At 38.1% G+C, this 13,618-nt stretch overlaps 1 protein-coding gene across 30 annotated transcripts in view; it reads right to left on the reverse strand.

Moving 5' to 3' along the window:
* The window catches only part of LOC131434615 (protein muscleblind), a 961,748-nt gene that overhangs the window by 260,003 nt on the left and 688,127 nt on the right, over nt 1–13,618 (reverse strand). Inside the window, exon 1 of one of the 30 annotated variants that reach the window (XM_058601516.1) lies at nt 7,999–8,017. The exons of the other annotated variants lie outside the window; for them this stretch is intronic. The gene's annotated coding sequence lies outside the window, so the exon portion shown is untranslated. Of the gene's footprint in view, nt 1–7,998; nt 8,018–13,618 lie in introns of those variants that run through there. 30 annotated transcript variants of the gene reach the window in all.

The raw sequence follows: 13,618 nt of genomic DNA on the forward strand, positions 1-13,618 counted from the left end.
GATCCGACTTCCGGTTCCGGATTTATAGGGTAAAGTGTGTTATATATTGTACACCGTCACTTAAACCGGCGAAATAAAAAAACGTAGAAAAATTTCTACACTGGACTCAAATCCGTTATTCCCAATCTTAGGGTCAAATGAAAGGTCTTATGGTCCTACCAAAAATTACTGCATATTTTTTAATACAACAAAAATTTTGAATAGTATACCACAGTATTATATATGAGAAAGGCATCATTACACCACTAGGTGGATTAAAACAGGTTTTTATCAATGTTTTTACTATCATTATTACTACTACTAATCACAGCACTTACTGCTTCTATTGATGATATTGCTTCACCACCGAATAAATTTCGAATACTATTTGTTTTATTTTCCACGCACCCTACGTGCACTGAACATTTACAGAAAGGTTCAGTTTTTGTTCATCGGCGAACTTATTCATTATGTATTCTGCAAAAGAGTTGAGATGTAACGACTATGAAAATTCATTTCCCAAAAAATTTCTGTTCAAGAATCATTTCAGATATATTCAATGTGCGAACTTTTTTCTTAAACATCATCGCGGAGAATGTTCGCTAGTGAACTTTTCACTACTGATTTTTTGCCATGTGGGATTGGTTTCAGCAAGAATCGCGTTTGCAAAAAGTCAGTAGAGAACATTTCCTCAGTGAGTTTTCTGATCGATAATGTCTGAAATTGTTTGTGAAATATTTCTAGGGTGCCATCACAGCTACGGATTCGATCAATGCTGGAATTCCAAAAAAAAAAAAACAAAAATCCATGAAATCATATTATTTTCCCGATTCGAAATTCTACCCGTTTACAATAATGTTGAACATTCTAGTTCAACTTTATAGCGAGGAGGCTCACTGGTGCTTCGATTCTCAGTGATTTTACCGTCGTAAATCAGCACACTAATAAAATTAAATTCACATTTCTTCCTCTTAAATTTACATGCTTTTGCAGCTCGTAAATTGATGCGCTTTCACTATCACTCTTCCGTAGACATAGAAGTACCAAAGTTCATCAACACACAAAATCTCTGACGAGCTCTGCATACCTAACTGCATCAATTTCACCTAGTTTGTAAACTCGCCTTTCGCCCCAGTGTTAGAACCAGCAATGTTTTCCCGCAAACTGGATGAAAATATTGTGGCACAACAGTTGTGAAACAAAAGTTCGCTAACAATAACAACTCTGGAGGAGCGAGGAAAAAAAAAGAGAATCAGTGTACTAACCAACTGCTGGTGCCGTCCGCCGTCAACATCAGCAAACTCAATTCATCCTCGGTACTAAGCAGTACAGATCGTGGGTGGGTCGAGTAGTGGTGAGGGATGTGAAAAAATGCAAGTGACAATATCATGTCACGGAAACACTGTCGAGTCCTGATAGGAACCAGTATTGTGGACATAATTCTTGCCGCGTGCTTTGCAAACTCTAGTACCACTGACTGGCTGACTTCTGCACAAGGGAAAACCCCCCGGAGAAACCTCTCGAAATGTTTTCAGCCTTTCAAGTGCACTCAGTTACTTGTTGGGTGGGTGGTTCCGTTGTTTCGGTAGCCTCGAACGATCCCACAGCCTTACAGCTATGCTCCGATAAGTAGGTTTGTTGGGGACGGGATGCTAGAAATGACTCCAATATCCTTTTCCCGGGAAAAAAAATGCCAACATTCGCCGGAATCTCAGCGAGAAAAATCCGCTTTACCCATTGTTTATTTCTCCTCGGTTCGCGTGCAATGTGAAAGGCTTCAGAAAAAGGCGACATACTGAAACGAAAGTATTGTTTTGTGATCATTTAAATATGCTACATCCGTTGAATGCGGAACACGAACGGCGCAGGGGAATGAACCTTTTGTTCCGAGGTTTTCTCACCCCTAGCCCCAACCCCGGTCCTGTACATACTTTCTCACCAGGCAGTTGACAGCTGAACAGTAGACAGTCGGAAAGTTTGCGACTGCCGGGAAGAAGACACACAAGATGTTAAGTACTTTCGATTTGTTTGCCCACGACTTTATTCGATTTCCGCGGCTGAATGAGAACCGTGAATTGAAGGAAACGATTGCTCTTGAAATGAGCATGTTTTGTTTTGCGCTTGATTCAATTGCATGTTGTGACGATGGCTGATTAACTGCCTACCGCATCCTGTTTGTTGACAGGATGACTAGAACATATTTGCGTTCTACGGGTAATGACTTGAAGAAGTATAGAATCAAAAACTATTATACTTGGACAGTTTATGGGTCAGTGGAATAATCGCTACAAAAATTTCACCGTCGAACTGGTGGTTGTGAGTAGCAAATGAACCGAACTAAAACATGATATGATTGAATGTCGCCGTTGACAACAAATGAAATTGAATCTCTTTACATGAACACAACCCGACTGTCCTTCGGTTTCACAGAAGCCCGTTCCCTCCGGCACAAGCATCACTCGCAAAGGTCACCCGAGGAAACAAAGGGCTTCTGTTAAACGCTAGTCAACCGGCAGTTACCGCGACATCACAGGATAAAGACTGACCAAATAGGAAAATCTAGTCGTATTTGGCGAATAGCACAACAGAAGAAAAAAAAAGCGAAACAGTTTTCCAAACGGACGATTGGGCCATTCCGATTGGTAGATCTCTCTGAAAATCCGAATTGAGTGATCGAAAAAAAGAATCCATTGGACCAAAACCGAACAAAAACAAATTCGGCTGTTCGCTACCGCACACTGAACCTGTTTGTTCCGATTTTTTTCTCGGTTTTCATTCCATTATTGCTGGACGTGCGCTATCTCTCATGTTTTGTCTCTCGACATCCCTCACATCAAGATTTAATACGATTTCGACTGATTGTGTGATGTTTATGCTGCTCCAGGCACAACATCGTAGTTGGCTACCTACAGCATGACGACGACGATGATGATAATGACTATGATGTTGGTGATGATGATGATGATGATGATGATGATGATTATGCTCAGTCAAGCGCAGCGAACTGTTTGTAATTCCATAAAGGAATCGTAGGATCAGAAAACACACTGGCATTCTACCATAGCCAGACCGGGCGGATTGACCAATTCTTCTACACGGCGTTTGGCGTAGAGGGTGAGTGTGGATTTTATCCAGTAAAAAAAAACCCAGCCTGAACTTACAAGGGGTGAGAAAATTGCTTTCATCCGATAAGCATCGGACCGAACGGAAATATTCACGACGGGGCTCGATGGTGGACCATAATCGAACAAAAAGGGTCAAAATATGTTTTTATTATTATTCATGTGTGCGAGATGCGTATTGTCTGATATTCATTTTGCTAGGGTTTAGTGTCAATTGGGAGACATCGCAGTTGGTGGACTTAGTTTATTGTGTATAGATAGTTTTCCGTAGCCGAAGCAACCACGTTCTGTGTTGCATATCAAATTTTCTTATCAGATAATCGAACATTGATTCAAAACAGTCATCTGAGGTGGTGGTGAGCTCACTTCGTCCGCGTCTCTTATTGCCATGTTTTTTTCAAGTAGCGATTCGCCGGCAATGCTACCGATTTTCATCGGTTCATATCTCATTGCAAACTTGAATTGTGTTGTAATCTGATTATCAACTCGATATTTTGTGTTGTATGTACGCAAAAGTGATGGCATTTCAAGGGAACATGCATCCACCGGGTGACGCCACATTTTGCCCACACATTTTCTTACTAAACAGGCTGTTTTGGTGCTTGGTTTAGTGTTTATATGAACAACTAAAGCTTGCTTTATTTAGAATTGGAACAAACTTTTGCTAATATTGTGGCGCTCCTGGTGGACGGATTTGGAAGTTCTTGGCGCCCACGTGTCGGGAATTTTGTCAGCTTCACGTATGATTTTTGACATTCCGCAAATCGACTGTACTTTGTAAACAATCAACATGGAAGCCGAAAGAAGGGAAAAGAAATTGTGCACAGTTATTTGGAAAATCCATTGTGGTCTGCATCTAGGCTAGCTAAACAACTGAAATTGCCCAGAAATACCGTATGGCGCGTTATCAAACGGTATAAGGAAACATTGACGACGATTCGTAAGCCGTCAGAGTGGAACTGTCGACCGGAAGCTGCGTGGTAAGATTTTGAAGACGATTAAGAGGAATCCTAATCTGTCGAACCGTGATTTGGCCAGAAAATTCGGTGCTGCCCATAGTACCGTGAGGAGAACTCCACTCCGGGAAGGAATCAAGCCAAATCGTACCATAAAACAGAATAGTGTGGTCAAAATTCGTGCTCGGAAACTATATGACCAGGTGCTGAACAAGTTCGACGGGTGTCTTCTGATGGACGATGAAACCTATGTCAAGGCTGACTTCGGACAAATCCCAGGTCAAAAATTTTACTTGACAACGGCTCGGGAGGATGTTTCAGCCAAATTTAAATTTGTTTTTGCCGACAAATTTGCAAGAAAATTTATGATTTGGCAGGGCATTTGCAGCAGTGGCAAAAAAACGAAAATTTTCGTAACAAATAAGACAATGACATCGGAACTATACCAAACAGAGTGTCTCCAAAAACGAATTTTGCCGTTCATTCGATCCCACGACCATCCCATAATGTTTCGGCCAGATTTGGCAAGCTGTCATTACAGTAAAGTCGTTCAAGAATGGTATGCAGAGAAAGGGGTCCAGTTTGTTCCGAAAAACCTTAACCCACCCAACTACCCCCAGTTCCGCCCTATGGAGAAATACTGGGCAGAGGAGACTCAAGGCAAAGGGAAAGGTTGTCAAAGACATCAATCAGATGGCGACTTGGTGGAATATGATAGCTAAAACGATTGACGAAGAAGGTGTGCGCCGCCTTATGAACCGTGTTACAGGAAAAATTAGAGAATTCCTGCGAAACCGTGACGAATAATTTTATCAGTATTTTTTTTAAATATGAAGAAAACGCTAAATTTATATAAAAAAAGATCTTGAATTCAATAATAAATGACTGAAATACAGGCAATTGTCTTTGTTCCAATTCTATCTGAAGCAAGCTTTAGGAATCTTTCCAATGGATTGCAAATGTGGAAAGTAAGAACGAATTAGCTAGTATGAGCAGACAATGAGATTTCTGGTATGTCGAGTTTGAAACTGAAATAAATCACACTTGTTTGGATTTAGAGAAATATGCAAAAAAAAGTCACGCAGAATCATACCTCGCACTGTCATAATTGCAGGAATTTCTCTTTTCGTAATATCGATTTTGTTTAGTGTTTGTTGTTTTTTTACTTCGTTCAACATACATACATGTTTAAAAATATTTATTCTTAATTTTTGGAGAGAAATCTTTCTTATCATTTTTTTAGCTTCTAAGAATAGTTTTTACTGACTAAGCTCTTTTCCTTTTTCCATATTGTCTATAATCTCTGCGACTACTGCAATTTGATTGATAAAACTCATCTCGCGCAATAATCCATTAAAATTACTGTATTAATAATGTAGATAAGTTTGCCTCACTGGTTTAACGATATTTTGAATATGATTAATCATCTCCCTCCTGATTACCGAGAGTATATTTTTAGTTAAGTTACGTTACTATTACAATTCCATGAGCGTTCACAAATGCGCGTTTCGCCACACTTGGCGCGTCTGAAAACACTATACCGGGAGTCGTACTTTTCATCATAGGTTTTGAAATAATTGCTGACCCACAAATTTTTCAACGGATTTAGATTCTACGTTATTTTATTGTATTACGATATATTTTTCCTGATTTTTTTAAAATCAAGGTCATTGAAAAAAAAAACAATTGTTTCCAAAAATTGTACACAAAAAATATTAAAATTAAATAAGTTTAAGTATATTGAATTATCTACGATCTGTGAAAGCTTCATCCAAATATGTTTTTTTTTTGTAGAAAATGGATTGGCATTGTTGAAAATTTTAATTTTACAAAAACTTTTAGAAATAAATTTACTTTCAGAAGCTTTCATTTTAATAATAAAATAGAACCAAATTATCAACCCATGAACAAAAAAACTACAAGAATCAGCCCCTTGGGGTTGTTCGAGCCATTGATGTGGAACAAGGCAACCAAAATTTCTAATGATCAACAATCAAACAGTTCGATAAATCGTCACACTTTTGAATTCGCAATTGCACGAGAGTCTGCTTAGATTGATCTTGATTAGGAACCAAAACCGAACAGCTGACGAAATTACACCAATATCCCAAATGTATGCAAATATATCTTTGAGCATACTTGCGATACGATTTTGATATTTAAGCTTCTTTTCGCCAAGCTTGTGTTCAAATTTTGTATGCAAGCAATTATTTTTATAGCATTAAGTTTTCTACCATTCTCTGATTTCGGTTGAAGCGATAAACTTTTTCTCATTATCAACCGCGTTCATCTTATATAAATTAGAAATTAATCTTAAGCACTCAAAATTTACCCTGGGTATTTGTCAATTTCTCATGCGAAACGACATAGCATGGAATTTCATCCGAGCTTGGATGACACAAGATCAGAGCATACCAGTTAAAGCTTCAAATCGTTTTATGGCACTTTTTGTCTTGTTGCCTAGCAACAACCTATCTCTAGCATGCTACGCGTAGGACTGAAACACTAGCTTTAATTTCACTTATATTTATAGATTCGCGTGCTACCAACAGCTTCGCTTTTGCATCGAACCAATCAGAGCGATGCTTTCACTTTGATATATCGCTTACTCCTTCAAAACCGTCGTCTATGGCAGGGAAATACGATATGCCGGAGATTTTTAGCAGACAAAATACGACACTGCTCGTTACGAATCAAAATTTCAATCATTTATAATTGAAAATACGTGGCTTGATACATTCAAATCGAATTTTAGAAATATTTCCAAACAAAAAATGAAATAATTTTAATAATTGATACAATATATGCTGAGCTGTAAGTGCAGATTTGTACAGATTTTTGATAGCGTGGATTAAAAAATGTATAACGATCGAGTTAAAATGTATTAAATAATGGTATTGATTTTTTTCAAAGTGAAAACATTATCCTGATTCCTGTCCTGTTAATTCTAAAAAGAGCATAAAACTTATATAATAGATCGGCTGAAAAGTTCGTATCGTTTCTATGAGAGGGCGCCACTAGAACTAAATCCATACCATTTTCAGTTAGTACCAACCTTCAAAAGATACGTGTATAAATTTGACAGCTGTCTGATTATTAGTTTGTGAGATATTGCATTTTGAGTGAAGCTACTTTTGTTATTGTGAAAAAAATGGAAAAAAAGGAATTTCGTGTGTTGATGAAACACTACTTTTTGATGAAAAAAAGTGCCGCCGATACCAAAAAATGGCTTGATGAGTGTTATCCAGACTCTGCACCGGGCGAAGCAACAATTCGTAAGTGGTTTGCAAAATTTCGTACTGGTCATATGAGCACCGAAGACGATGAACGCAGTGGACGTCCAAAAGAGGCTGTTACCGATGAAAACGTGAAAAAAAATCCACAAAATGATTTTCAATGACCGTAAAGTGAAGTTGATCGAGATAGCTGACACCCTAAAGATATCAAAGGAACGTGCTGGACATATTATTCACGAATATTTGGATATGAGAAAGCTTTGTGCAAAATGGGTGCCGCGTGAGCTCACAATCGACCAAAAACAACAACGAAAAACCATGCTGAAATTGAACGAATTGGGCTTCGAATTGCTCCCTCATCCACCGTATTCTCCAGATTTGGCCCCCAGTGACTTTTTCCTGTTCTCAGACCTCAAGAGAATGCTCGCTGGTAAAAAATTTAGAAGCAATGAAGAGGTAATCGCTGAAACTGAGGCCTATTTTGAGGCAAAGGACAAATCGTACTACAAAAATGGTATCGAAAAGTTGGAAGATCGCTATAATCGCTGTATCGTCTGTGATGGCAATTATGTTGAATAATAAAAACGAATTTTGGCAAAAAAATGTGTGTTTCTATTAAACGATACGAACTTTTCAGCCGAACTGTTAAAAGAGTATGTTAAGGACAGATGTTATAACTGCTAATAAAGATTTGTTTGTGCTTACTTTAATTACAACTAGTGTAGCGTAGTTGCGTATGCTTTCAAAAATTGCTTCTGATAAGATGGAAAGATGATGGCCTCATCCATAACGTAAGGTAAAGAAGAAAGATTGCCAATTGCATTATACCTAATGAACGAAAATGAAAATAATCAGACTAAGTTCTCACTTTCAGATTGGATTTTAAAAGTTTTTCGTCAAATCATTATTTCGAGAGGCTCAAACGCAAAAACAACTTCCAGCGTTTTTTCAACTACAACATCATGAAATTCAGACTAAGAAATGTTTTGGTTTCTTTAAATTTGGGTTCTAAAGACTTTTCATTCCGTTGTGCATCGATTTCTTATCACTTCTACATACAGATTTTCAATACAGGTTTTTGAGCTCCCGATACAGATTTACAGATTTTTCTTCTGAAAAATGCAGATTTAAATGTGGCAACCCTGCCCACGAGAGCGTTTTAGGGTTTGGAAACGCGATGAAAAGCGAATCTCACGCTCTGAGCGGCGCGTAAGTAATGTCGTTAAACAGAATTCAGCATAGACTCAAGAGCTTAAAATTCTATATTCAAATAGGTTCAAGAGAAAGGCATACTTTACGGACAAGCCATCGCCGATTGAGAGTAAGTTAGGATATTCATAGTTTAAAGCGTACTTGAAACTTTAAACACGTTTTTCTTTTCTCAAAACTGTGCCGTGTCATTAATACGACTTACTTTAAGGGGTGCCTTTTAAAAGTTTACCTAGTACAATGTTTACCGAGTAGGAATGGTTAGAATGAACTTAATCGTGAATATCTCTAGTTATATTTAAGGGAGCAGCATATTTTTTTCTTCATACCATCGGAAACATGTTTAGCAATTTATAATACAATTTTCAGTAATTTGAGATATCCAAAAATAACTCAAAATTGTTTGGTATGAACGAGCATTACGGTGAAATTCAGTGCCAAAATAAGGCGTTGCACACATGAATTGAACGAATCATCGCACAAAACGTAACGTGCAAAACCGACACATAGAAATACGAAATATATTGAGTGCGTGCTGTGGGCTTACGATACGTTTAATTCGCTAGTAAAACAGACACTAACTATGGTTGTATGGTTATAAACTATGAGTATTTTTAATTGACTAATATGAGGAAGACAAACCAAACTTTCAATTGATATTTACGCATATAGCGAAATTGTGCATTATTTGTTACAGACCAAAACATTTGGCATGATGACAACTCTTTATCTAACTGATTCTAACTATGCATTATAAGAATATATAAGATCGGAATAATATTCAAACAAGATCCTTTTTATATGTAATTACAATTGGCTTGTACGATAAAAAATATCTAAATTGTTAAGTGCATATCAGTATATAAGTGAATAATATGATACCATTTCTCATGAATTTTTGAAGGAATTGTAGAACTTTTTTTCAAAAGGGGTCCACTAGGAGATTGATTGTACCTATTAGCACTCTCCGGACAGTACCAGCCTAGATGCCGTGTGGAATCCGGCGGAAAAAAATGAACCAAGAATAGATCCACTGGGTTCCTGCTTCCATGTCGTAAAAGGCGACAATTGCAGGAGTTTCTTTTTCCTTTCAGTTATGAGATATTTTCAATGTTTCACTTCTGATTACTCTATTTTACTAAATTATCTCTTCATTCAACCTATCAATTTCCGTCTAGCTTCGAAGAAAAGTTTTATTTGGAATGTTTTCTTCTTCCATGTTATTGATTGTCTTTCAGAATTATAAATTGAATGATAAAAATCAACTTTTGCCAACTCCGTTGATATTACAAAGTTAATAACATAGATAACATATATCGGTATATTGAATACATAATAAAAACACATGATATCAATATTTTTCTCGGTAGCCGGCTGCCCAGATCAACCAATATAACCAATTAATAATTTTAATAAATAATTGAAATAATAAAGTGGAAATAATAAAGAATCTAGACGCGCGTGAAATCTGTTGACCTTTATTTGGTGATTTAAAATGATTTTATAACAACTGTTTAGAATATGTCAATGCAATGAATCAACTATTTTATCTAAATCCTATTCACTCGTTTATTTTGTATCACTCAATTTCATTTATAAAGAGCTGTGAAATTTCGAAAACGAGCTGTGAATCAAGACTTGCCGGGACATCAATATAGGATGTTGTTGAAACGTTAACTCGGGAGGTCAGTGAGTTTAGTGGTGCATCCGAGCATCTTGAAACCGGAACATACTGAGTCGCGCGCAAATAATGCCGATACTGAAATTTTTACTAACAAATATCCTTCTCCCGTGACACTTGTGGAGTGCGCAGTAGTATATACGGCATCTAGTAACAACAAGTGTTGGACTAACATCCCTCTCCATTCCTTAGACGATCTACATTCGGGCCTGGCCGGCGCCGGTACTGATCAATGAATTCTGGGATTACCAGAAGATGTACATTGAAGGATGATTTACCAGTCCCAGGTCGGATCATCTAGAAATTCCCTGTACAATTTCAGCTAATCCCGATCAGTAACGGAGTAGCAACCAGGGGTGGTCGCTCAAGTTCAAGCTCAATCGTAGACCTTTTTTTCAAACTATTCTTCATCGTAAAAAAAACAACCAATTTTTTTTAATTGCAAACTCCAGTCGGAACTAGTAAAATTTATTCTAATCCAACATCAAGCCATTACAAATGGAATTTTCAGTCGTTTGACGAATTAGTTCTTTATTAATTGCAAGATATGTGCGATCCTCAAAAATCTCAATGAAACAGAACGTTACACGAGATGATCCCTTTCATAAACAGTTTTGAAAAACACACGAAATTCGTTTTACTCAATTGTTTTTAATTTCACAGAAATAACGTTACTTGAATGTCATAAAGGATGTCACAAGAGCTAATTTTAATTAGTGGCACCATCTTTCTTTCAGACCGGGTACTTATTAATCGACGCATTTGAAGGTCTTTAAAGTTGTACCCGGAAATCTTCATATGGCTCTAGGCCATTGGAAATGATACTTTGATATTTTATCCAGTCAATGCTTCTCGTCAAATCGTATGGAATATTAACTAAACTAACAATGCATCTGCTACAACTAATTCAGATAATGATTGGTAAATGATCGCTTCCGTGTGAATCAGGAAATACTTTGCAGGTACAATCTAGACGAAATGAGTTCGAGCAAATGGATGAATTCAATGCACTTGGACGTGCAGGCTGTCATGGGGTATGAATTTTGCTTGCTATTCAAGATACGCCTATTGAAGCTTCCATTGCTCATTGAAACCGTCAATCACTTCGTCGGGGATCGCAGCAGTCTCCAGAAGCTCTTTTAAAATTTCTCGATGTCGTTTGTCGTCCGCGGAGGATCTGTAAAAAGTGCCAAGTACATATTTTCCTACTTCTCCGTTGAAAATCATTTTTGATTATGGACGCATGCCGCACATCAAGAACTCAGTGTTGGCGAAGTCTTCTTGATGTGACACCTTCTCAGGGAGCAGACACCGTCTGTCTGCACCGGCATCCGACCGGTAGCCAACCGGTCCAGACATCGACCGACACCACCGGGACTCATGCAAAACTTTTGCTTGTGGACGATTATAAACTTTTCAGCCCAACTGTGTCTTCCTTGACTGCTGTTCGGTGCGACCCACTTGTACCGAAGGAGTATCTCAGTGATCAGCGCTCGGTTGGGAAGAATTTCATTAAAGTTGAAGAACCTTTTAGTATAATTTCGGCTTCAGTCAGTCAACTAAGCATACCGAGATGGTAACCGGATTTTTTTTGTACATTATTCATGACGAGTTTGCTCATTTTCGCCATCCCGAAAGGTCTTACATTTTCTCCGTTTGCTTTCCTTATTTTTCCACTTTTCACTCAGGGAGTCATCAGCAGAATATTGAAAATAGATCAACTCTCTCGCGTACAGGTGCAGATTCCATGGAGAATAAAGGAAGTTGCCTCCATAAGTAGGAAATCGAACTTTTTTTTAACGCCGTTCGAAAACATATTGGTTGAAAGCACTAACTGTCTTCCTTTTACCATCAACGGCAGCGCCTATACTAGCATCGTCGCCTTCGTCGTTTTCGTCGTCGTCGTCGTCGTCGATTTGTCTCCAATGCGGCGGAAGAGAATTTCGTGAGGGTGTCCCATCAAGCGGGAAGGGAAGCCGCATTCGGGACGGGAAGGGAAGGTATGATTATGATGATGATGCTCGTCTACCACGAGCAGGATGACGATGCCTGTGTTTGGTGCTGGATGTGCCATTGGAAAATGTTGTAGAAAATTGCTATAAAAGTGAACGTGTGTGCGCCTTGCTGTGTACTACTACAGGCAACTACTCAGTAGGAAGTACAGAAGCACCATCCAGGCAAGCATTGAGGAGTGTTGTTTGCATTCGATTCAACGGTGCTGTCATCCGGTTGCTGGGTGCTAGGGTGGTTGCATACACTCCTGGATCGGCGAATTTAAATATACGCTGCAAGTAATATGGTGTGGTACTTAAGATTTGAGGTATAAATATTAAAGTTAAAATACCTAAATTCGTTATTATTGCAAAATTATACTAATTTATTCACTGATTGGAAGATTTAAATCTACTCCTATAGCGAGAGACCATAAAAAACTACTCACTGAAGTGTCCTTTCAAAAACAACAAACTTCCAACTGTGGGATAAAACAATTATTTTAGCAACACCCAAGGCTAAACCTCACTGTTCATTGCACTTGTGCAGTGACAAAGTGCACATCGTGAGGGTATCGATGAAAGGTATATATCGCATTAAGTTTGTTGGTGTATGTGTGTGAGTATCGTTCAGCGATTACGAAAGCGGCTGTTAGTAGCAACGAGGAAATTTAAATGATACTAGAAAATAGGAATACGCTTTGGAATGTTTGCATTGATGCCATCAGCCAAAGTCAAGCAAAGTGCGTGACGGTGGTGGTGATGGTGGGGAAAAAAATACCTATGAAAAATTAAATCAAGAAAGTTCTCTAAGTAGATGCACTAGTTCGAACAAGTTTTTTACTATACCATTTTTATTAAGAATTCTTAGGAGAGCATCACTCAAAAAAAAACATTGACATGAAAAATTAAACAACAATATTCATAATCACACGAAAATATGGGAAGAGAAACTTCGACGGTGCAACTTTTCTCATCAGTCTCGAACTAGTGCTTATAATTTTGTTACACGCATGTAATAGAGCTTGTTAACTTTCGCAGCGTGACACCCTTTTAAATCTCTCGATGAAGCCGGTACGGAACCCGCAGTACGTCAGTGCTGTGTTGAAGAGAAACTTTTCTCACCCGGACAAGTTACTGGTATCCTGCTGGGGAGGTTGGAATGTTTTTCGTAAAGCGGTATCAAGTCACGAGTGTTCGGTTCTTCTGTTGAGTTCTAATCTCGGCGTGCAAAATAGTCGCGCACGATCTCCAAACTCCAACCACCAGTTGGATAGATTAACAAATAACCACATTGGTGGCTTGTGAGGAACTTGGTTGCAGTTCAGTTTAATGTGATTGTTTTCCTTAGTAAACCGTTTTGTGAAAACCAGTTTATGTAGTTAGTATAGTTTAATTTACGTATAGCATGTTCAGTAAGTTTGATCGGAAAGTGACAGACAAA

Source organism: Malaya genurostris, chromosome 3 (genome assembly GCF_030247185.1).
Source record: "Malaya genurostris strain Urasoe2022 chromosome 3, Malgen_1.1, whole genome shotgun sequence".
Classification (NCBI taxonomy): domain Eukaryota; kingdom Metazoa; phylum Arthropoda; class Insecta; order Diptera; family Culicidae; genus Malaya; species Malaya genurostris.